General features: G+C 39.7%; 1 protein-coding gene across 18 annotated transcripts in view; it reads right to left on the reverse strand.

Annotated features, from left to right (window-relative positions):
• ZNF536 (zinc finger protein 536) overlaps positions 1-25,000 on the reverse strand; it is a 351,072-nt gene that overhangs the window by 274,835 nt on the left and 51,237 nt on the right. For 16 of the 18 annotated variants that reach the window (XR_010306047.1, XR_010306046.1, XR_010306045.1 and 13 more), the window contains 2 exons: positions 20,223-20,300; positions 7,188-7,258 (listed from right to left, as the gene is read on the reverse strand). The gene's annotated coding sequence lies outside the window, so the exon portion shown is untranslated. Of the gene's footprint in view, positions 1-7,036; positions 7,107-7,187; positions 7,259-20,222; positions 20,301-25,000 lie in introns of those variants that run through there. The other 2 variants (XR_010306049.1, XM_064160282.1) reach the window with 2 other exon arrangements.

Raw genomic sequence — 25,000 nt, forward strand, 5'->3', positions numbered from 1 at the left:
CTGAAAACTGACAGCTTCTAAAAACAATAAAACAGCAAGTAGAGGCAGACATGGTGATTCTCAGAAAGGACTGAAATTACAACATCATGGCTGCTAAACTCATTACTATAGGTACATATGTCAAAAATTCTCAGAGAATTTGGTTCTGACTCAAAACAGGCCAAAACCAACATTGCAACTTAGAAACCGTTAGCTTGGGAAAGTCTAAGCACTGTCCTGAAACTCTATCATTTATGTTTTAATCTGTTTTATTGCTCTACAGCATAAAGTGTGCTGGTTTGTCCCCACAAGAGGGAAGAACAATTTTGAGGAACAAAAAGAAGCAGTGTAAATGTAATGGCTACATGGCTTAGCTGAAGTGGGGCTGGGTGGGTGAGAGGACGAGCAGTCTGAACAAGACTGATCCATCTAACACTTTCAGCATGCAGCTGACCTCCCTGAAACGAGTCTCATGCATCAAGTTCAAACCTTTTATGATTCAAGGTTTTGCTCAGCTGGGAAACAGCCTCTGCCCCTTGTTCTCAGTACAAGGATCAGTGCCCTGTCATTCCCCACGGGACCTACTGTGGGTTAGCCTTGCTTGCGTCCTAATGCACCCCAAATCACTCACTCTGTGCTGAACATTCTCTGCTGTGTATGACCAAGATTCTGCTCATTTATGCAGTGGAAGAGAGGCACACTGCAACTGTTAGAATTTTCAACACCTTTAGTTAGGCAAAATACCCAAATACTAATGTGTACATTGTGTTCTCCCTGACCCATTCACCCATCCTGCGCCCCTTCCTTCTCAAACTTTCAAGAAAAAAAGTTCAGGTTTGAGTTCAGAACCAGAAACTTCTTTTAGTCTTATATGGCTTTAAGGGGGGGGAGGGAGGGGACCTCCTTTAGCAATTACATGTCCCATTAGCATTCAAATTAGTTTAAAAAAATTAAAATTATGGCTAACAGTTTTCCATTGGTGATTTCTCATTGCAAAGTCTCTTCACTGTGAATATCAGGTATATAAAAACAGACCTTACCAAACCATTCATGAACTTACGCAGTGGATATGGATTAAAAAAAAAATCCCCTCAGTGAAACAATACACAGCTTAGAATGTGCATTTCATATACATTTCATTTTAAGGGATATATTGTACCAAAACAATTATTATTCTACAAAGGGAGGCTTGGTCAAAGGTTTTGTTGTAAGGTCATGTTGAATACTAACATTTAAGCCAACCAAATTCTCAAAACAGGACAGTACTTGCAGGAAAATATGTATGCTTCCCCCCACACACACCAAAACAGTACTGGAGCTTTCCTATTTCCATCATTATTAGTATAAAAAAAATTAGTACAAACCAAAAAAAAAAGCACTCCTACTTTCATATTTCTTTAGATCTTAACCTGACATTAATGAGCAAATACACACTAGGATGATGATCACACTGTAGGATAAAATGGCTCATATACTGTGTTGATAAGTTGAGATGAAAGAAATCCAGAACAAAGACACAACAGTATTGTGGAGATATGTTTAGATTCCAAAATATTTGTATCAGTCAAAGATAGAAACACCCAAGACAAATAAAAACCCCACAACTGATAAATAGAAACATCTACTTTTTTTTCCACTTGGGTATATAATGAAGGTACTGTATATATTAAAGCATTACTCTGTTACTACGCCTAGCTGCCACACACAGTACATACATATGATACATACGTATTTTCTATCTGATCTCTGATGCATTTGAAGATCCTAATGAATATCAATGCCATCCCTAGGCAAGCATTTGAGTGGTGTAGACAAAGATGTTCAAATTGAAATAGTGCTGGCATTGAAATCTTGACCCTGATGATCTAAGGCTGTAGTTGAAGTCCTGTTGTGTAACATCTCTGATGCAGTCCTTCCTAAAGCTCAGTAGAAAACATAACAATGTGCACTGGGCAGTCTAGTGGGCTACACAAGAATTTACAGGAACCTCAGCTGCAAAATGCAGAAAGGTAATCTGAAAGAGTGTTAACAAAATCCCAAACCCCATAGAACCCAAACTACAAACTACCCTCACTCAAACTACAGCTGTGGGTGCAGATTACATGTTTCTTCATTTATACTGGGTAGTGCTTTTGTTTTCAGTGACAACCATACACTACAGCTTTTCCTCTCCACTTGTTCTTTTGGCCAGATGAAGGTTTTTCCTTTTCCTATGTCAATTTGTTTATTTATTGAAGACATGAAGACAGTTCACTCCACCATAACCTGGCACTGTTCCCTCAAAGTGAGACCAGTCACTAGATGTGACATTCTGAAATGTGAATATTAACACCGCAAACAAAAGAACCATGAGCATCAGAGATAGTCAAGAAGGGATTAGCCAGAAACTGGTAACAGGGATGGTACCACTTCACAAGTATGTCAGCCAATGGCACATCATCTTAATCAACAAGAATTACAACTCACCAGCTGTACTTCCACAAGCACCTTCAGTGACCTCACCAATCAAGATTCCTAACAAGTATTTTAAGACTGGTATTCTTTGGTGCCAAGCACAAATCAAGAGGAAAACCACTTTCAAGGAATGAAAAGCTGAGGCAAACACAGAAGGTGCACTGGATGAATGCTACAGCAGCCAACCACTCACCCTTAAGAAAGAAGGAGGAGTTATAATCCAAAAGAGAATTTTCCTACATTAAAGTATGATGTACTATATATAAATTAAGCAATGAATGCTGATCTTGACCAGACATTTCATTAAAAATGCTATGTGATCAGGTATTTGTTTAACATAATTTCATGTTTAAAGACATTCTAATTGCAGTTAGAAATGGCAACTGTTTAAAAGTGCTGCCTAATAGCCCCATTATGAGTCAGGTACTGTAAGTAAAGGCATGCTCAGGGGAAAATAAAACCACCCCAACACTTGGCAGACTTTTTGTCCTATTGGCTGGGAAAAGTAATTAACCCCTGAGAACAAAACTTGGTGAAAAATATCAGTCCCACCAATTCTCACAGAAGCATCATCCTTCTGCTCAAGAATTTCGTATTGCACATTTCTTGACTGTGTCTCTTGTCCCTCTAGACTTTCAACTACTTCAACTGTCAAGCTCTCTGTCCAAAAGACTCGATATGAAGGGTTCAGTACAAAGTCTGGCTGAAGCTGCAAGGCAAACTGTCCGAGGGTAAAGCAGAAGACTTAAAAATTCATCTCAGAAGGACCTTCTGGTCCGCTCCTATAAGGAAATTGAAAGAAAAGAGAAAGACAAAGAATGGAAGCTTTTGAGAGCAACTCAGTCAGGATAGGCAATAAACCTGCATGCTACCCTGAGGAAATAGGGTGCAAAGTTCAATCTCATGTTTGTATTTCTAAAGAACATAAAATAGCAAATATCCTTCTTGGAGGAAAATTCTCTTTCTAGTCTCTTCCCACATTGCTATGTAACCATACAATAAATATTATCCTGCTCACATGCTTTTGTTTACTTAGAATACATTATGTTTGATGCTATCTGGCAGCTAAGTTTTAGTTCTGTCATCTTAAAATACTAATAGCTGTCAATAAAAATGGAAAATGCACAATAAAAATGTTCTAGAAACTAACAACCCTATATTTCTACACCCTCAGCTTGCTAAAGCATTGCTAAAAATTAGATTCATTTTATGTATTTAGTGTCCAATACAGACCTCTAACCAACATCCTCCTAGAAATGATACAGACTAGATACATAATGAAATAGAGAGAGCGTGTATATATTATAGGCGCAGGTGTTGATATGTTGGAAGGTAGGAGAGCCCTGCAGAGGGACCTAAAGAGGATGGATGGATGGGCAGAGGCCAATGGGATGAGATTTAACAAGGCCAAGTGCAGGGTTCTACACTTTGGCCACAACAATCCCAAGCAGCACTACAGGCTGGGGACAGAACAGCTGGAGAGCACCCAGGAAGAAAGGCACCTGGAGGTACTGACAGATAGTAGCTGAAGATGAGCCAGCAGTGTGCCCAGGTGGCCAAGAGAGCCAATGGCATCCTGGCCTGTATCAGGAATGGTGTGGCCAGTAGGATGAGGGAGGTTATTCTGCCCCTGTACTCAGCACTGGTCAGGCCACACCTTGAGTACTGCGTCCAGTTCTGGGCCCCTCAATTCAAGAAATGTTGAGGTACTGGAAGGTGTCCAGAGAAGAGTAACAAAGCTGGTGAGGGGCCTGGAACACAAACCCTATGAGGAGAGGCTTAGGGATCTGGGGTTGTTTAGCCTGGAGAAGAGGAGGCTCAGGGGTGACCTCATTGCTGTCTACAACTACCTCAAGGGAGGCTATAGCCAGGTGGGGATTGGTCTCTTCTGCCAGGGAACCACCAACAGAACAAGGGAACACAGTCTCACGTTGTGCTGGGGAAGGTATAGGCTGGATGTTAGGAGGAAGTTCTTCCCAGAGAGAGTGATTGGCATTGGAATGGGCTGCCCAGGGAGGTGGTGGAGTCGCCGTCCCTGGAGGTGTTCCAGAAAAGCCTGGATGAGGCACTTAGTGCCATGGTCTAGTTGATTGTCTAGGGCTGGGTGCTAGGTTGGACTGGATGATCTTGGAAGTCTCTTCCAACCTGGTTGATTCTATGCTTGTGAAATACATGCAATATCTTCATTTGGCCCTGTCTTTTGATCTACAAGAGAGTTTGTGGGGAGCGGGGGGAGGAACAATACAAAGCCTCATGATCCGCCCTGAGACAGTGTTAAGTAGATGAGAGAAAAGAGCATGGTCATCACCAGACTAATTTATGGCAATTTCCTGCAAGTATTTAGAAACCTGGAAACAGCCAGCAAATACACACAAGACAGGTCCCTGAAGTTAAGAGCAACATAACAGAGTAAACTGATCAATTTAAGAAAAAATGTCAGAAAAAATACCTCCATCCTTTGAATTTCATCTGTGAAACTTTAATGGGAATTTCACTGCTTGGGACATTTAAATCTGCTCCATTCAAAGTATTAGAAAATACCCTGTAGGGAACAATCCTGTAACGTCAAAAAGATGGACTAGATGTATAACAGGACTTTTGCTGCTCCAATTTTTATTATTCTAATCCATCACCCTTACTGAGGTGGCAAAGTTTTATGTAGACCTTTAAAATTATGACCATTAGAAAATTATGTCTGTCTGCATAATATATACACACATATGGATGTAAAAATCTGAAGTCCAAAAACTCAAAGGGCAAAAAGAAATGTTGTGCCTGATCTGCCCACGAAATAGCTGTAACTATGCATTAGTCTGGCAAGTGCAGATAGAAATTTCTAATGATGGTTATGTGAATGCACAATTTACATGCATAATTGTGACAAGTGAACTTGCAACTTGGGCAGTAACTTAAATATGTTTACTGTTGACAACATAGCATTATTGGACATGCTTATACCACAAAACTGGTCTGTGAGCTTTGCCCCAAGACAGAAAATTAGAAACCCTGCAAGACAGACAGGCTGACATCAAAGCCTGCAGAAAAGCTAAGCAGAAGCCCCAGAAGAAGTTCTGAACAAAACAATTCCATCAGGGACTCTTTAGGAAAAGGTGAAAGCTTTTATTTGGTACCCTTTGGCCCAAACAACAACGGTCTTCCTCATTTTCCTTTGCCCCCCTGTTTTGCAGAGAGGCTTAGAACTCCCAGTTATTCTCTCTAAAACCTTAAGTTCACCAAGGATTTTGTACTGACAATCTACTAACAGTAAAAGTCACTTAGATAGACCAATAGCTGCTAAAAGCACTTCTGTTTCCCAGGCACAGGACAACAGAACTTTTGATGAATATGCAAGGTGTGTTGAAGGCAGAGGATCAAGGTTTCACCCGGTTCATGCATGTTATTGTTGTTACTTCTGTTATTCCAGAAATGGGAATTCTCTTATTGACTAAAGCACTACACAGTTAGCCCCACACGAGTGCAAATAAAGAGATCCCTTGTCTACATACTTCAGTAGCAAAGAAAAACAACAAGAGAGTATGGACAAGGGAAAAGGCATTTTCCTTTTAATCTTTTAGACTGTTTGCCCCCAGTCTGTCACAGTATTACAGTGAAGAACAGCATCCTGCTCTGATTTTTATGCACAAATCTTGTGACTTCAGTTGCTGCTAAGGATGTGGAATGATGGCAGTATTTGGCCATTCACCATTAAGCTTTCATAATTACTGAGTATACAGAATATTTATTATAGAGACTATGCCAGGCTTCTTTTGTGAGCTGCCCTGGGCCTGTTCTCTGAGCCACATCAAGCAAGAAGTTTAAATGAAAGTGCTCCCAAGTTTCTTAAATGGTTTAATAAAACATATACTGACTGTAATATTCAGTTTATAGTAGAAAACTATTGCCCCTTGGTTTGAAAAATGACCTCTAGTTGGCAATTTTACTCTCAGCTTCATAGATTATAGTCCGCTGTTGGTCATTTTCTCAATCCACAGGGCAATACTTTTCCATAACAAGCTCAAACTGCAATCAGTATTTGTAGGCTGTTACACAAGTTGAGGATAATATGTCTCAACACATTCTATTATATGACTAAACAAAAGAAATAACAACCTGGTGACACAGACATATGGACAAAAGCAGAGCTATTCTTCTACTGCTGAGATAGCAAAAAAACTTATTTCTTTGTATTGTGCTAATTTATATTACATTTCATGCCTTCAACATACAATCTGTAATTGTTTTTTTTTTTCATTAATAGGTTTTTGGTTTGTGTTGTCTTATGTCTGTTCTTATTCTAATGTAAACTGACAAATACTGAATTCTGTTAGTATCATATTTTTAGAAATGATAGACAGTGACAGATAGCCTAACATTGTAAAATCACATTAAAATGCGTTCACATAGATATCTTAAAGATCATTTGCTCTTGGGCACACAAAAGACACATCATAAACCTATAGATTTGATATTAGGAAATTCTGATACAGTGTAGCAGGCAAGCTGCAAATAATTGTTTCAGCACCCAGATGTAGCACATAAAACCGAGAAAGGGAAAAAGAAGTTTGAGAAAACAGTTTCTGTACTAGATAATCAAATAGACTGCATCGAGGAGAAGCTGTGGACTGGGAAGTGAGGGAGGTCTGGAGTCTGTTCAGCCTGTGCCCTGGAGAACTCTGCTAGTGACAGATGTTAGCAACATCATCCCAACTTCCCAAAACACGGTTACTTTGACCTGGGGGGCCAATACGACTTACCTAGCTGGCCGGAGCGCGGCGAGGTTTAACTCTTTAATCAACAGATGATGAAAGCTCTTGTAGGTGCCTTACTGTAAATGAAAAAGGTTCACAGTTACAAGACTAATATTCATCCCCTCCTCTAGAGAAAGTTAAGACATGACACCCATCCACACTCAGAGCCAAAGTGAACAATTGCCATAGGAGAGGCCAATGGAATGAAGTGGATATTCTTTCCACAGAAATAAGTAGGTTCTTATCCTTTAAATAAATATATCATATTTGCCAGGGCTCTGTAATGGGGCAGAAAAGATAAAGTTGGCTGAAAGCCATAGGAAGACCTCTAGGAGAAGAAGGTTCATTGTAGATCCATATGGGCAGTTACAGAAACTACAAAATACTGCATGTTGAGATAATAAAGTGACAGATAAGTATTGTTTTTCTTCATTCCTTTCCTACCACTGCTCCTGTATTGTTGCTCAGTCACAGATTCACCTGCACTCTCTAGCAGGAATCATTTAAACACATAGGAACTGCACCCATAAGCCTTCAAACACAGAAGCTGAAGAATGTGTTTGAATGTGATTACCAGAAGATGATGGCTCTTTATCTTCCAAGTCTTCAAGGAATTTAGATGTCTAACTCATTAATAGTATTTGCTGCATTAGATTGTACCTTTTTATGATTTTAAAAGAAAGGTTTTCTAATACAGAAAAAAGCAGCTTCCCCCCCAACATATTTCATTTTAGAGTAATAAAAGTGGCACATATGTGCCATAGTGTAATGGATTAATTAAGGAATATGATGTTTATCCTAGGTCCTGAGTTGTACATCTTCATAACTCACTTGTAAAAATTAATGTATTATACCACACTCCAGAATGATATATCTATTTTTACCATACCTTTTGAGAATAAATTGTTGTAAATTGGATTATCCTGATATCCAGTGAGAAATGTGAAAATTACATTGTTATTTTAAGAATTTACATTGTTATGTATAAAAAAACATAATCTTCTCACTGTGCTTTTGAACTGTCGTGTTACTCCCACTGTTATGAAATCGTAATTGCTGCTGCCACACCTAAAATCAAATGGAATGCATATTGTATTTCTTCATATGCTGTGCATTTCCTACCTTAATCATCAAAAGATATGCACTATATTTTAGGAGTATTCTTTCATTATTGTCTGCTTTTGTATATAAATAACATACCACCATGCTTGCAAGAGCTCATAACATCCTCACTTCTAAAATCAACAGATGAAAAATTCCTAAATAACAATCTATAGATGCTTCATATTTAAATGAACTGTTGGCACATAGTGCTGCAAATCATGCATGCAAAAAAAAATCTGCTGCATTTCAAGGTACTCAACACTTACAACAGATTATTTTTATATTTTTTAAATAAAAACGATCATTTTAGAATGAGAGAAAAATGCCTCTCCAATGAAGACATGATGATGTATTTCTCATGCCATCTTGAAAGTTCTACGAGTGGTCAACTACACTATATTGTTCCGTACCAATTCTTGTTCATTTTACCTCAATAAAGTTGATTCCACTGGCCTTAAGCTTCAGTGCTTCACTAAAAGTAAATTATCTGCACATTATCTGCAGACTAATCCTCTTCTTGAATGTAAGACAGAACAGTTGCTAATCCTACACAGATAGAGTAATTCACATCCACTGTACATTCTACTGTAAAGACAGAGTAATACAGTATGTTTGATAAATCATGCGTTTGCACGTGTACAAAGGAAAAGGTTTATCTCCTTTCCTACAAGATGCATCTGTATTGAAACACACTTCCCATGCTGGCACTGCAACGATCTTTAGAAGTTCTCTAATAAAGACATGTAAGTTTAAAAAATGAAGCAGCTCACAGGTCAAACTAGTTCCTGATGAGAAATGCTTAACCAGAAATATTACTCCACTGATGGTTAAGTTTCCATCCATACATCAAACCCTACAGTCTATTGATTAAATAAAAATGATCTTTTCTTTATTTCAAGAAAAAAGAGAATTAAATCATCCCCATTGTTTCCCTTCCATTTGGAATTATCATGCTGTATACACTGGCCATGTGTCCTGCTTGTAATTACAACAGTCTTAAGAAGAGTTTATTCTGCAAAACCCCTGGTCAGGGGTTTCTTGTCTCTTCCTCTAAAACTTCTGCTCCTGGTCATAATCAATGGCATTTGATGACCCAATATTCTGATCCAATATGGCAAGCAATAGGATCCAACATCTGCCAAAAATCAATACATTCATTTGCTTCAGGAAATTTTGGATCAGGACACCTTTAAGTATATGCAAATACAAAAATTTACTGCAATTGTGCTGGCACGTCTTTCCTTTCTCATACCTCATTTTCACTGCACAATTAGCTGCCTTATGCCTTAATTTTGCTTGCAATCCTATATAAGATAATCCAGGCCAGACAGCCCTTGCAAAGCCTTACCAAAGCCAATGTCTGCTGGCTTAGAGAACAGAGGGTCTCTTTCAGTAAGACATCAAAACACTGCAATATCTCTATATCACTGAGCCACATATAGCATTGACTGGCCTCTGAAAATCCCATCAAGTACTGACATAGCATGAACGTGTAACAGACTGTTAACAATAGCTTTGAAGATCAGCAATAGATGGATACAAAACTCTTCTCTGAGTTCAGCTTTGGTTTTTCTCCTCCTATATGCAAAAAAACCCGTTCAAGTTAGCTTAACAGATTCCTTGGGCTACAGTTGTCTCCCAGTCAGGCTTCAGCTTGGTTCCAGTTTACCTTCACGGTGCTGCTCTATTCTGTGCAAACAATTTCTAATGCAACAAAACAAGGCCAGAAAACACTGCATCGGAGTGGTTTCCATTCTGGAAGGTAACAACTGCTAGGCTAAAATGGCAGAAGCCAAGTTCAGTTAACATGTTTTTCCCTCCACTTCCAGATGAAAGAACACATGCTAACCTCAATTATGCTACTATATATACACACATTATTTGGGAAACTGTAGAAAGCACTCTGGTTTTCCTTTTTTTTTTTTAAAGGAAAGGAATTTTTAAAGTATTTTGGATCTTCTTTAAATTAGCATCACAGACTAGGGCAAAGGCATAATTAGTAATACATTCATTAACAAAAAAGGAATTTATTACCTGTTAGTTATTTCAGTGTAATGAAGTTACAGTAATGCAGAATGATGAGTAAATACGGTCATCTGTACCAGTTAAGAAGGATGCAGCTTCACCCCTGTATCTTTTTTTTTCACTGGAAATCACTAGTTCAGCATCAGCAGAGCAAAGATAAGAGCCTTGGTTCTGTTAAGTAGCACTAATTTCTGCCCATAGTGACATTCAGAAGAGGATCAATCAAGTCACGGGGATAAGAACACTGTTTGCTTATGATGTGGCTGTCACCAGTGAGGATGAGTCTGTAGCACCCTCCAAGTATCAAGACAATACACAAAAGAATCACTAAGTATACATATATACACACACTCTTGCAAAATATATCAAGGCAGTTCTCCACACTGACAAAGCAGAAGTCAGGAGATCAAGAACTCGCAGTTAGGATTTTCCCATTAGTTAAAGAACGTAAGGATTCCACTGAAGTCTTCAGCTGATATATGATCTTTCCTTTCTTTTCAGGCAGAACAGCTGTCCAGTGAACTAGAAGAAATAGTCCTGAAGACAGCTTTGTGTCTGATATGACTTTGAGAGTGAAAATTATCCCAATGAAAAATGCTTTACATGGAATGTCTAGGAAAAAAAAAAGAAAAAGCACAGAACAGAAAAATGCCAACCATGAAAGAATCTTTTTCTGTCTGAGCAAGCAATCCATATTATCATCTGAGAAGGGGGACAGGTTTCCAGTGTCTGATATCAAAGAGAAAAGGTATGTCCCTCAAGACTGGATCTGGAATACAGCCAAGCAAAAAGAGGCAGTAGGTACTTGTAAGAGATGGGCAATTGGGCAAGCAGGGAGAGAAATAGAGAACTCTCTGAAGATGTGTCAGAACACAGCAAGTCTTCACTGCAGGGAAACTCTTTAAGAAAGGCGAAACACACTCGGCTGCCTGGTGAAGGTGCACAATCTTTGCCACAGTAACTGCACACAGAAATGCCTTTACTGTCTCAGGAACACAGCAACATCCAACACAAGGCTTCCCAGCAGTAATACCTGCTTCTCTGGTATCAATTTATTCCAAATAACGGAACCAGGGAAATGACACAAACTGAGGACTACAGCCACTGGGATCATTCAGTGAATTTTTGCCCAGATTGAAGGAAAGATGGCATGAAATGCAGCCTTTCTGGAGCTTGGTTCTAGAGCTGTGTTCTGGCAGTATGGTGAGGGGATCAGAAGAAAGCCTTAGAGAATGAATGCCAAAATACTCAGTAAATTTTGTACATCTTTCTCATTTTAAAACATGTCTCATTGTGGCACTTCAGTGAGCACTGACAGCTGTTGTCATACACAGACAGCAAAAGGAAGAGTAATTACAACTGTACTTTCCTTGAATTAGCAAATCCAATATAATACCAACAGTGGCAGGCAGTACATCACCAATGGTTCATCCACCCACTTTGCAAAGCCTTGGTGAACTTGCTACACAGATGATGTTCTCCATTAATTTGGTCAAGATAGTTCTTGTCTTAGAAACACCTGGCAGAAAAGCATGATAACTTTTCACTTGTCCTGTCATAGTTGTCCTTGAATTCTTCACCTGGGCAGGTTAAACTGATGGGCTGAGGTTAAAGGAATGAGGTTTAACAAGACCAAGTGTCAGGTCCTGCACTGTGGTCACAACAACTCCAAGCAATGCTGCAGGCTTGGGGGAGGAGTGTCTGGAAAGCAGCCCAGTGGAAAAGTATATGGGGGTGCCAGCAGACAGCTGTCTGAATGTGAGCCAGCAGTGTGCCCAGGTGGCCAAAAAGGCCAAAGGTATGATGGCCTGTATCAGGAACAGTGTGTCCAGCAGGAGCAGGGAAGAAACTGTGTCCTTGTACTCAGCTCTGGTGGAGTCACAGCTTGGATACTGTGTTCAGTTCAGGGTGCCACAGTATAGGAATGACACTGAAATCCTGGAGCATGTTGAGAAGAGCAATGGGGCCGATGAGGGCATGTCATACGAGGAGCAGCTGAGGGAGCTGGAGTTGTTTAGTCTGGAGAAGAGAAGGCTGTGGGGAGATCTTACTCTACAACTACCTGAAAGGAGACTGTAGTGAGACTGGTGTTGGTCTCTTCTCCCTACTGATAGGGCAAGAGAAAATGGGTTTAACTTGTGCCAAGGGAGGTTTACATTGGACATTAGGAAAAAAATTTAGTGAGAGAGTGGTGAGGCACTGAAACAGGCTTTCCACAGAGGTGGTGGAGTCAGATCTGGCATTTCAGAATATAGTTTAGTGGTCATGGTTGAACTCATTGATCTTAGAAGTCTTTTCCAACCTTAAGGATTCCATGACTTCTGCATAGCCACAGATTATTTCTCTCCCACCCCTTTCCTAACTTAAATGCCCTTCCTCTCCCTATCCCAAATGCTCCTTCACTGCTCTTTCTGGAGACCTCCTCCCTCTCTCCCCCAACATAACTTTCCATTAAGGCATCAGAGTGGTGTTCTCACCTGCCTGCTCTTCTACCACCTCACCTGTCTCTCTCCTGCATTTTCAACTGCCAGGTCCTGCTCTCATGCAGATTTTAAATCCAGATTTCAGAAATCCTGCTCCATGGGATTCCAACAACAGAAGAACAGGAGTTAAGAACATAAAAGCATCCTCAATGTGGTGTCCCATCAGGAAGCCAACTAAATCTGATAGACACTGTCCTCTCTGACGCCTGAGCAGGAAAGGGCTCAACACTTACAGCTAAAAAGATGTTTTCTGAACTGCTGTTTTGGTTTGCAAATGGCCAGTATCAGTTAACAAACAATAAGTATTCACCCCGATCTTCACTTTTAGGGTAATCAAGTAACATCTAGAAAAATAATAATCATTTCCACATATACACATTACATGTATATTTTTATTTCTATGCTTCCCCTCCTCCTCTTTTAGTTTGCAGTGATAATCAGCAATTATTTTAAAGAGAAAGACTCTAACAAGCTACCAAGATGCCTTTAGTAATAAGATAATTATTTGTAACTCAGTAAAGAATTATAATTTTTAATTTAAAAAGAAATCAAATAAAAACAGCTTTCATCTTTCCTACCATGTGAAGAAAACATTCTCTGCCTACAACTCAAATTATCATTCCCTCCTTTGTGTAAAATGAATTGACCCAGAAAACTAAAAGGGTAAGAACCCATATTTGCTGGGCCTATTCAGCAGCCAAAAGTTCATGAAAAACACTGTTGTGTATCACATAGCAACCACTTGATGCCTATTGTTAAAATACAGTAGTTATTCAAAAAGTAAAATCTTGCATTCTCTAATAAGAAGCCAGGCTGCAATGTGTGTTTACTGTTTGGGGGAAAGAGTCATCTTGTCATTTTCTCTTTTTCCATAGTCTTGGCATATTTGGTCAGCTACGCAATATTCAGTAACCCACAGGAAATAAAAGGAATACAAGAATTTTCCTCCAGTGTTTTGCTCACAGGACAATGTCCATTCAAAGCAACACTTGAGATCACTATTAAGAGAGCTGAGATGGCCTCTATTTTTATGCAGTCACAATTTTGGTTAAAATGTTAACATTCCAGAGGAGGAGGAGCATGAGGGAAGAAGGGAGAGAAGCTTACTCGTTTTCAACTGAGCGTTATGTCTGCACACGTTCACCTCTTCTCAAAGCAAGACAGTTTCAGGTAATCCTTTACACATGCACAGATGCCCACACTGCTGTTGCACTATTGCACTTCTTCCCAGCACTGTTACTTGTCATTACAGCTGTGCAAAAGTATGAACTTCACAGACATCTCCCAGTCCACCTTTCCTGCAAACCTTCTGTGGCAAGATGTGGTGATAAATTAAGATGCAATGGAATTTCAAAAAGGAAAGGAAGTCAGGGGGGAAAAAATTGTGGTTTATGTTAGAAGAAGCACGTATTACCCAAAAATAATTGAAAAGCACTGGCAGATCACTTGAGCTATTCTGGCCTGCCCAGATTTTCATGCAAGCTGAAAGACAGCCTTCAGTTTAGTCACAACGGCATCAGACCTAAACTATCAAAGCAAGACCAAAAGGCATCTTCTGAAACAACTGCTAGAGGAAATGAAGAGAAGAATAAAGAAGATATAAACTCCCTTGTAGGTGTTATTATGCACTATTATACAAATAGTACAACTTCAAACTTCAAGATAATGGCAGTTTTGATACCAGAAGGGAATGACAGACTTGCTTAGCATAAGGGCCATGTACAAACAGGTGTGCAACATTTTTGCTAGCTGTAAGATGCTTGTTGAGATTATCTGCTTACCTAAGAGCGTGTTTAAACTCCTTTTGAGTGCTTAAAATAAGACTGTGGCAGAAAGTAGATTAAAAAGGAGAAAATGTGTGAACATAGATGTTTTTGCCAAGAACCTTACTTTGAGCCCAGCTGTATCCAGGTAGTTGTGTGCTGTTTCTACATTCTCTGCAAAGAAAGCTGAGTGACAGGCAGCAAACTCCACATGAATGGATGGAGTTAGTAAGGAAGACACGTGACAATGAATTAGGAGTAAAGACGTTTGTGACTTTAGAGAGAGAGGTCTGGCTGTTTCCAAAATAAAATGGAAGGCATAGGTGTGTAACTGTCTACATGGGCCCCTGCAAGTCTTAATGAAAGTTCTTTACTGGAGGCCAGAGGAGACTGGAAAAAAGTAACTTCAGCGTGCACCTCAGCTGGCTTACAAAGTATCTATTCAAACAGAAGTATATATACAATTAAATATTCAAATCAGCCCAGAAGATAGATCAGTGTATAACTACAGAAAGGGATAGTTGATATAAATGAAATAGTTGGTTTGGTCAGGGCTCAGTGATCTGGCCATGACAGGATGTGGCGATTACATACAGCTGCTGAATAGCAGCAGATACAATAGCACAGTCACGTGTAATTTATCAGCAAAATGCTGGCATACTTCAGGAAACAAAGACCAAGCTATTACACCCAGTGCAGAACTAGATTTGTTTCCTCTAAAACAATAAGAAGTATACGTTGAAGACATGCAGAACTCTTCTTGCACAGCTCAAATTCTCCTCTGAAAACACATGCTTCTCTCAGAAACAGATTCCCAGCATAGAGACTGGTAATTTATGATCCACCAAAACCCTCTGTTGAACAAAAAAGTAATACCCACACTATGCCTATGCAAATCACTAAGAATAAGTGACTCTAAGGACCAGTAAGAACAAAGCCCCAAACTCCTATGAAACATTATTTGAGGTTTGAAAAAGTCAAGACAAAGTGTAATTTTTTTTAAATGGGGATAAATTGGGATTTCTGTAACAATTGACTCATTTTGCCTGCTTTTATCTAAGGATCTCAAAGAGCACTCCAAGTGTTAATTAAATTACAAAGCATTTTTGAGACAGGTAAATGGTATTATGCCCACTGGGGAACAGACAGAACATTTATGTTTCATTACTGAAGTCACAGAGTAATTCAGTGGCTAGTAATATAACCCAAGAATTACCAGTCACCACTTCTACTCATTGACCTGATGGCCTTACAGGAGACAAAATTAGCCTTTAAAAGCCAAAAGCACTTTCCTCCTGTGCCTTCCCATCTTTCAAGAATTAGCCCAAGATTTTTAAATTTTATTTTCTTTTTCTTCCTCTGCTTACTGGGAGACCTTTCCACCAGAATCACAGGAATTGTGCCACTTCCTCACCTACCCAAATGTGGCAAGGATCGCAGTACAGCAATACGGATAGGAGCCTAAATAAGGGTAGTGAACTGTAATGGTGCTGTTCAACAGCTTGCACAGCTGCAATAGGATCCTTTTCTCCCTCTTCAAACCAGCCATACTCCCAGAGATGACATGTACAGTCCTCAATCCCATCAGAATGAAAAAGGAAGAGCTGCAGATGAAACAGTCCTTCACTGGCAAATTCATTGACTTCAACCCCACCTCACTGAAGGAACAGACATAAAATTCCTCAAAGGCACCTGGTGTCTTTTGAACTTCATACAGTCTCCCATTGAAAGAAACAACACAAGAAACAACCAATGATGCCCTGAAATGTTTCAGAGCATACAAAAGTCTGTTCTGCAGTCCACTACATCTATTTTGAGTTGCACATAAAGAGAGGAAGGAGAAACATTTTACTGACCATTCTATTCTCAGACAGAGAAAAAAAAGGGAAGTCAGCATTTTTCATTCCATCTTGGTCCTGACTAGTACAACTGCAGGATCCACAAGTAATAAAGCAGTAAACTATGACACAGTCAGCACTGTACACAGTCCAGTGACAGTGCAACCCAAAGCACCTTTAGCTTGAGATGGGTACAGCTCTGTTGGAGCTTTAACTAATCCTATCTCCATTAGTAAACTGATTTTGGTGATTTCTTCATGAAAGGTTTTTCTGTTTCATAAATTACTGCATCTTAATTAAAAAAAAGGCATCTTTTCCAACTTTGCTTAAATGCTTTGACTACAATGTTTAACCAGGATTTCAGGCTTTATTCCACCCCTACTCTCTCATCCCTCCACTTCTTGGTATTTCATCAAGAATCAGCTCTGTGGAAGAGAGAAAAACACCTTTCAGTGACCAAGGCTTAAGACTGTCTTTACAACAGTAGAAAATAAAGCTGATGCATGTATCTCCAGTAGTGGCATTATAGTTATATGGTATGACAATTATCATCTTTTTTTTCTTTTCCTAAAAATATGTCTGAAGAACCACACAGTTTATACACTGCATTCAAAATATTTTTCTTCGTTTACATTGATTGCATATTTCAAATCATGTTACAGCTGTATCGCTTAGTCTAAATCAAATAAGGAATCCACATAAATGCATACACACACTTGCCTTCCTTTTAGACATTGCCAGTATTGACAAGATTAAAATATTTTTCTCATTCATTATTTATTGTGATATGATGAAACAGTGAGAGTATGTATTTAACAGAGCATCACATACAGAGTTAAAATGTGGACATGCTGTTTCATTTTGATTTTACTGTGACAGAGTTAAGTATGTGACTCCCTGACTGCAATAATGGCATCTTTGGGTGATGAAGATTTAAGTTGCATTGCAAAGATGCAGTGTCATATAAACTCTTGAGCCGTGCTGAATAGCAGCACTATTAAATAGATGTACCCAAGTCTGGAAAGAGTGTCTTGACTAAGGTTCCCCTCATTGCAGAGGACTGGGGAAAACTGGTGCTCAGTGCAAGAGAAGCAGCAAACTCCCACACTGCAAGAGATACATAACTGGAAGGAGTAGAAGAAGCAGGCATACATACACTACTCCAATGCTTTTTACAAGCACTGACATTTTGTCACCAAAAATTTGTCCTCTGGATAGCTTCCCTGCTTCTTGGATGAACTGGTACTACCTGACAACTGGACTTTGAGCTCAAGCAATGCTGTATCTGGTTGAACCTCAAGTACAAGGTAGATATGTACGGATTTGGTTTTCAAAGGTATGCACCTTGGATTCAAAGTCAGACATAGCAGTGCACAATCCCAGCTTACAGCTCACAGATGGACACCCTTCTACACCTTTCTAATGCCAGAGAAGACTACAGCAACTGTAGTTCTCTAACCAAAACTTGTACTGCTGGGCAGAGGAGCACAAGTTCTGTGGTATGTGGCAGTATATGGGTAAGAATGCAAGAAAGACATTGCAGCCCAAAAGCTTATTCTTGCATCTCACAACGTAAATACACACCCTATGATAAATACAGCAGAATAATCAGAAGGTACTGAATGCTTAAAATGCACCCTTAACAAAACAAAACAATGTAATGCATAGCTCTCTTTACACATCAAACAATTTGCCTAACAAATCATAATAATGCAGAATGATATAAAATTCACCCATCAAGCCCAAATGCATGCACAAAGATTACCAAGGCAAAGAATTGTGAATTTCATTAAATATGTTAAAGGGGGGATGGAAAAAAAAAAAATCAGCTTTGAAAAATAGTAATCCTGTCTTTCAACAAAAATATTATAGGAAGCTATGAATTTGGTAGATCTGAATAGGATGTTGGTACATGTTTTACTAAGGTAATATAATGGCACACTATTATTAGATCACATTAATCATTACTGTGCCAAAGGCACTGACAGCACCACTGAAAAGGATTGAAAGGGCTGGTAATGGATATAAATTACCCATTGTGTGATAAAAGGATTTTTTACTAAGAAGGTAAGAATAAAACAGCAAATTTCTAATATAACTGTTGTGTAAAAACCAAAATAAAAGTAATCCAGTCAGTAATATCCACAAAATCAGAAAGTAAGCACTTTTGAAACAAGATAAAGTCACAATAAAAACTGTACACAATGTAAAATTAATTTTGCGGTGCAGAATACTGCTATCAATTGAAACAGTTTACAGGATGACCTCTAAGGGGTATGGTCAAGAGAAAGGTAAGCTTTGTTAATTAGAATTGAGCATGAGCTTCTTGCATGCATATTTGAAGTTTGTTGGCTTGGAATTTTTTTGGTTGGAGTATTTTTATTTCTTTTTTTATAACCTAGAATAGCTTGATGACACCCCCCGAAATTCAAGATGTGTTGAGAGTTTTCTGTTTCCTTCATTAACATCACAACAAACAACACATCTCTCAGATGGTTTTATTTGGATTCCAAATGCTATTACAAAAGGAACCATGTCCTAGCTGAGCTGTTTAACCATTTGATTGAAACCATTCCTATCACTAATTGTTCTGTGTTCCTCCTTCACTCTGGCAAGCATTTCCTGATATTAGGAGGGATCAGTGAACTGGTCAAACTACCTCCTTATTTACAGCATTAAAAATCCACATCTCTTCTCTGAAGTTGATGGAATTATTCTAGACTCGAGTCACTGTAATTCTGTTGGATTTTATTCTAGGCAATTGACTCAGCTCACATTCAATTAGTAAGGGTTTTTTAAAATTGTGAGATATATTCTTAAGTTATATAAATTCCTAAGTACAGACATCAATCCTGAAAACACTTGCGTCTACGCTTAACTTTACTCACGTGAGTAATTCCATTAGCATCAGTAATTCAAATACCCGCTTATGCATTTGCAGTACTGAAGCTCTGGTATGACTGAATGTCCTCTCACTCTCATCAATGATAAATCACCACAATTCCTCTGAATCACATAGTTTCCCCTGATTCACAGGATATAAAGGCGAGTGGACAGTCCAACGTAACAGTGATAATAATGAAATAATGTAAGACCTTGACTTGGGAGAAGAAGCTATCAGAAATTTCTATTTAGGAATCAGTTAATGCATGTAGAGTGTAGAATTAATTATTGGTTCTTTCCTAGAAAGCGAGACTTCTACTTCAAACTGAGGGCCAAATAACCCAATTCTGATTTCACACCAATTTCCACACCAATCTGATTTCTCAGACTTAACTTTTCTACTCCACTGGAATAGCTCAGAGGAAAATCACATGTACAATGTAGTACACCCCTCCACCCACTGAATTTCATGGGTGGTCTTCTCATGCTAATATAACAACAGAATATCATTCTTAATAATATGCATGAGATGTTCTCCTGAACTTCTGGGGAGGAAAAAAAGAAGAGGCAACAAAAATTGGTAAGATTAATCTAATCATGAGTGTTGTGGATTCTATCAAAACCAGCAGTCTGTTGATAGAGTAATAAATGATGATTCCTCTCTAACTCAAATACTACATATCAATTGCATAAGACAAATGCTCATGATTTTACCAAGCAGGTATTTTCCTTTGAAAAATCTATTTGTAACTTGCTAAACCCTGAAAGAACTGCAGGAAAAAGTTTTGCTGAAGACATCTACCCAGTATTTTTAAAGATGCAAAAAAAATCTCATTCAGGTATCTCTTTTTTATGTATCTCCTAATATGGGAAAACAAACCTAAAAGCTTAGATCACATAAGCAGAACAAAACATTACGAGGACAGTAGAAGTAAGTACTCTTACCAGTTACTCTTATCTGATGAATCTGTTCCTGGTTGAGGAAATTCTTACAAGGCAGGGGACAGGTACTGGAGGTCGCAACTGTAAAGATATTAAATATGTCAAGACTCAGTGTCTGAATCAGATGTTTATGTTGAAAGCATTACAATGCCACCTCAAGCAGACAATCTACAGAACAGCAGAGAGTATTGAGAATTAGAATATTAATGCACTGGCACCTTTCATTTTTTTAAAGCTTTTGTAATATGCTTATTTGGTGGTCATTTGATTCTGGAAACTGAAAAAGTTATTTCAGTTCTGGATTGCTCTGAGAGGGAAAACCTCTCCTTGAGATAACGCCGAAGAACAGAATGAAATTCTGATCCTTTCCCCTAGACGGTGCAGCAAAAGAGGACAGAACAAAAGTTGCACAGCATACTCCAGAAACTCAGTTATTTCCTTTGACATTGATATTCTAATCTTTAAAACTGAGTAAAAGAGAGAACAGCTCCTAATTGTGTTTTTACTTTTTTTAAATTCCATTTTATAACACAAATAAGTCCCTTGTAGATGATCTCATCTAATCAACCCTACTTAAAAGAGATAAGAGGCAGCAGTAAAAGCCAAGGCAGAATACTTCCAAGATATTTGTCAGTAGTGAATTTAGGGCCATTACATTAGTAAGCAAAATAGAAACAAAAACAAAGGGCGTTCTTAGAGCAAAGCAAAGTTCACTCGACTGAAGCTATAATCTGAAGAATTTATGACTGGGAATTCTAACTATGTTTATTCCTATGCCTGTCTAACAAATTAAATTAAAGGTCACTTCTAAATAATACACTTTGTACATCTGCATCAACTAAACTATTTCATACAGCAGGCTGTGACTCTGAAACCCCAGTTCAAGCACCACAGCCTCAGGGCTTCACCTTACCCATACACATTTCCCAGAGAAACACTGACTTCCATGCAGAACCCCAGAGGTAGGCTCCAGGAGCTGGTGTGTACAGAACAGCATCCTTCATTTCCACCTGGGTCACACCAACCCCACGGTAAGCTACAGGCCTGGGCATGTCTGGTTGGAAAGTTGAAACTCAGGAACCTGGAGGTGTTGGCTGGCAGTCAACTAACTGTGAACCAGCAATCTGCTCAGGTGGCCAAGAAAGCCAATGGCATCCTGGCTTGTATTAGCAGGAACAGGTTGGAAGAGACCTCCAAGATCATCCAGTCCAGTCTATCACCCAGCCCTGGCCTACACCAGGGAAGCACGAGCTGGGTGTGTGGGGGCTTACACAACCTGTTTACAAACAGCTTATACAGCACAGACCCTCGGCAGGCCAGCCTTCATGGCACCGGGTCTGTGGTGCCCCTTTTATCCATTTAACCTGTTTACCTCTGGTTTAGGCAGAAAAGCCTGTCCAGGCAGGGCAAGGCAGAGGTCAGCCTATTTTCGGGCCTACAGGCCCTCCACGACACTCCTATTAGGAGGAACAGGTTGGAAGAGACCTCCAAGATCACCCAGTCCAACCTAGCACCCAGCCCTTGCCAATCAACCAGGCCATGGCACCAAGTGCCTCAGCCAGGCTTTTCTGAGCACCTCCAGGGACAGTGACTCCACCACCTCCCTGGGCAGCCCATTCCAATGCCAATCACTCCCTCTGGGAAGAACTTCCTCCTAACATCCAGCCTAGACCTTCCCCGGCACAACTTGAGACTGTGTGTCCCTGTTCTGTTGCCTGGGAGAAGAGACCAACCCCACCTGGCTACAGCCTCCCTTCAGGCAGTTGTAGACAGCAATCAGGTCATTCTTGAGCCTCCTCTTCATATCTCAAGCACTGTGCTCAGTTCTGGGCCCCTCACTACACAAAGGACACTGAGGCGGTGGAACATACTCCAAGAAGGGCAATGAGGCTTCTGAAGGGCCTGGAGCATGTGGCCTGTGAGGAGCACCTGAGGGAGCTGGGGTTGCTCACTCTGGAGAAAGAGAGGCCGAGGGGGATCTCACTGCTCTCTACAACTACCTGAAGGGAGGCTGGAGCGAGGAGGAGGCAGCCTCTTCTCCTTGGTGTCCAGTGACAGGACTAGAGGAAACGGTTACAAGCTGCACCAGGGGAGGTTTAGGCTGGATATTAGGAGACATTTGTTTACAGAGAGGGATATCAAACACCGGAATGGTCTACCCAGGGCAACGGTGGAGTCGCCAGCCCTGGAGGTGTGGACCTGGCTCTTAGGGACATGGTTTAGTGTTGACCCTTCAGTCCTGGGTTGAGGATTGGACTGGATGATCCTTGAGGTCACTTCCAGCCAGATGTTTTCTGTGATTTCTATGTGAAACAATTCAATGCTTAGCCATTTTACTGCATTTGGTTTAACGTGCCCATCACTGGCAGGATCACACTGTGGGCCATGCTGCTTGTTGACTTGGGGGATTAATAAAAGAGAATTCCTATCAATGATGAAAACAGTATTAAATAATTTTTCCAATCAGGAATTTACTACTACACAGCACAGCCCTCCACTAGTGGGAGAACAATACAACACTTTAATGTATCCTTTAAGATCTCTCCACACTTCACCTTGTCCCTATTATGTCCAGTGCAAAATACTAGTGTGCAATGTCCTGCTTTGTCCACATCACCTCCTCTTCTCACTCCTTTGGTTTCTCCACCACACCAAACACAAGGTACTGGTTTTTTCTTGTGATGGTCTACCACAACTTTTCCTCATTCCTACTCCTTTTCCTGTCACTTGCAAGTTGAACAAGTCTTTATCAGGTGCTTCAAAATGTTTTCCAAGTGACACAGCACAACTTCTCTTGACACAAGAGAATTACCCCAGTAAAAGCTTCAAATCCTTCCTTTAGAACTCATGTTTCTACAGTTAACTACTAACAATTCAGCAGCAGACATCTGGTTTGCCATCACCACTGTTTCTCATGTGCAGGAACACTTTTTTTGTTCTCTCATGACTGATTTTCTTTTATGTGTCAATTGTCTCTGGCTTTACACTTGAATTATAAGCCCTGAAAGGCAAAGTCTGCCTTCTCATGACACATTTCACAGTATTCAGCATACCGGGTGGTGAGCACCTACAAGCCATTACTCTAGCCTGGTAACCTATTTCCCATGAGCATACCTAACAACACGGGAAGTAAATCACTGGGTAGTCATGCTAAGCACCTACAAAGCTGTCTGGAGAGAACAGCCACCTTTTGTAAACGGTTAAAATAAAAAATAAAGAAAAACCAAACACTCTCATCAGATTTAGTCTTCCCAAATACACACCATTTCACAAGTCAAATAAGTGAATTTCAGTTAACAATGTTTGGACACGTAGGAAAAATAAATTCCTGGACTGCTACGTATAAACACAAGTCCCATCCAACATTTTCAGTTGCACAGTGTCTAAAAAACAGTGACTGCTTGTTTGGCTGGAATTTTTGCTGTTGTTGATGCCTTAAAACCCCAAGATATACCTTTTTTAGTGTTTATTTGCAGCTTATTCAATGTAAGAAAGCCAAGAAATAGAAACAAAGAAGATAATAAACTGTTAGGTTTCAAACAGATGTTATCTCACTCAACAGGTTCCTAGTACTCCTACACTGACTCTGTAGCCTGCATTTTTGCTGTGCTACTACAAAGCTACTTGTGTTTAAGAAAGAAAAAAAAGTCAGATTTTTACATACACGCTCATGACTTGCAAAATTCTAGGAATGATTCTCAAGGGGCTTTCACTAAGATGCTTTATAAATTCTGGTGACAGACAGAACACAGTAAGGCTTCATCTCTTAAAGTCCTGTACTGATTTGTTTGGAGGCTTCGTGTCATTGATCAGCATGTCAGTGTCTCTTGCAATCTGCTTTCCAGTTCATGACTGTGAGAGAACCCTTCAGGTTTAAAACCTTAAATGATTTAAGGTCTGTGATACATAACCTTACGAACAAATTGGGAAAATCTGTAGCTTTACACATTAAACTGTAGCAGAAATGATTTAGAGCCTTATAAAAAGGTATTTTACTTACCTGTGCTAATATTATTCTAACACGTTTGACACTGACTATGTAAAGCAGATATTTTAAAAGGTACAGGCAGCAAGCTGCATGGAAACAAATTTAGATTCACTTAGGTCACATTGGGACAGTTTACCAGTGTCTAATACACCCACTGGCATTAAAAAATTGCACCATGAACCCCTACAGACCAATTTGTCAAGGTAAAAGCCTCCCAGAGTAACACTCCCCTGCAATTGCGCTCTGCTCAGCAAGTGAGCTTGTTCTCCCAGCTTGTTCCCACTCCTCTGCCCCAGAAGAAGAAACTCCAAAGGTCTTCAAAAAGAGGATGGCAAAATAAAAATACTGAGGTAGAACTGCACCATTTTTCTTCATTCTTAAACATGTTTATGTAGCTCATTTGAGGCGATCAAATTACAGACATTAAAGGAAGAATGCAATCTCTCATCCCATTGATGAGTAGGGACCAGAAGGATTTCTGCAGGTTACAGGCAGAAATCTAATACACAGCATGGGAAAACAGATGCTCGAGAATGGACTTGCTCTGAACAATTGGACTTTTCCCCAAATAATGAGGCTGAAAAGGCTTCACCACATCCCACTCTGGTTAAACTCAATGGTGAATCCCCTGCTAACCTCAAGGGGACAAGGCTTGAGCTTTCTGTAAACAGCATACCCTTTCTGATAGAATGAGGTGTCATGTTTAAATAATTATTCCCTATCGTCTGCTTTCTGAGGACCTCTCAAAATGCTGCAACATAACTGCTCTCACTCTAGGCACATCAGTGATGCA

The sequence above is a fragment of the Pogoniulus pusillus genome, chromosome 20 (assembly GCF_015220805.1).
Source record: "Pogoniulus pusillus isolate bPogPus1 chromosome 20, bPogPus1.pri, whole genome shotgun sequence".
Classification (NCBI taxonomy): Eukaryota; Metazoa; Chordata; class Aves; order Piciformes; family Lybiidae; genus Pogoniulus; species Pogoniulus pusillus.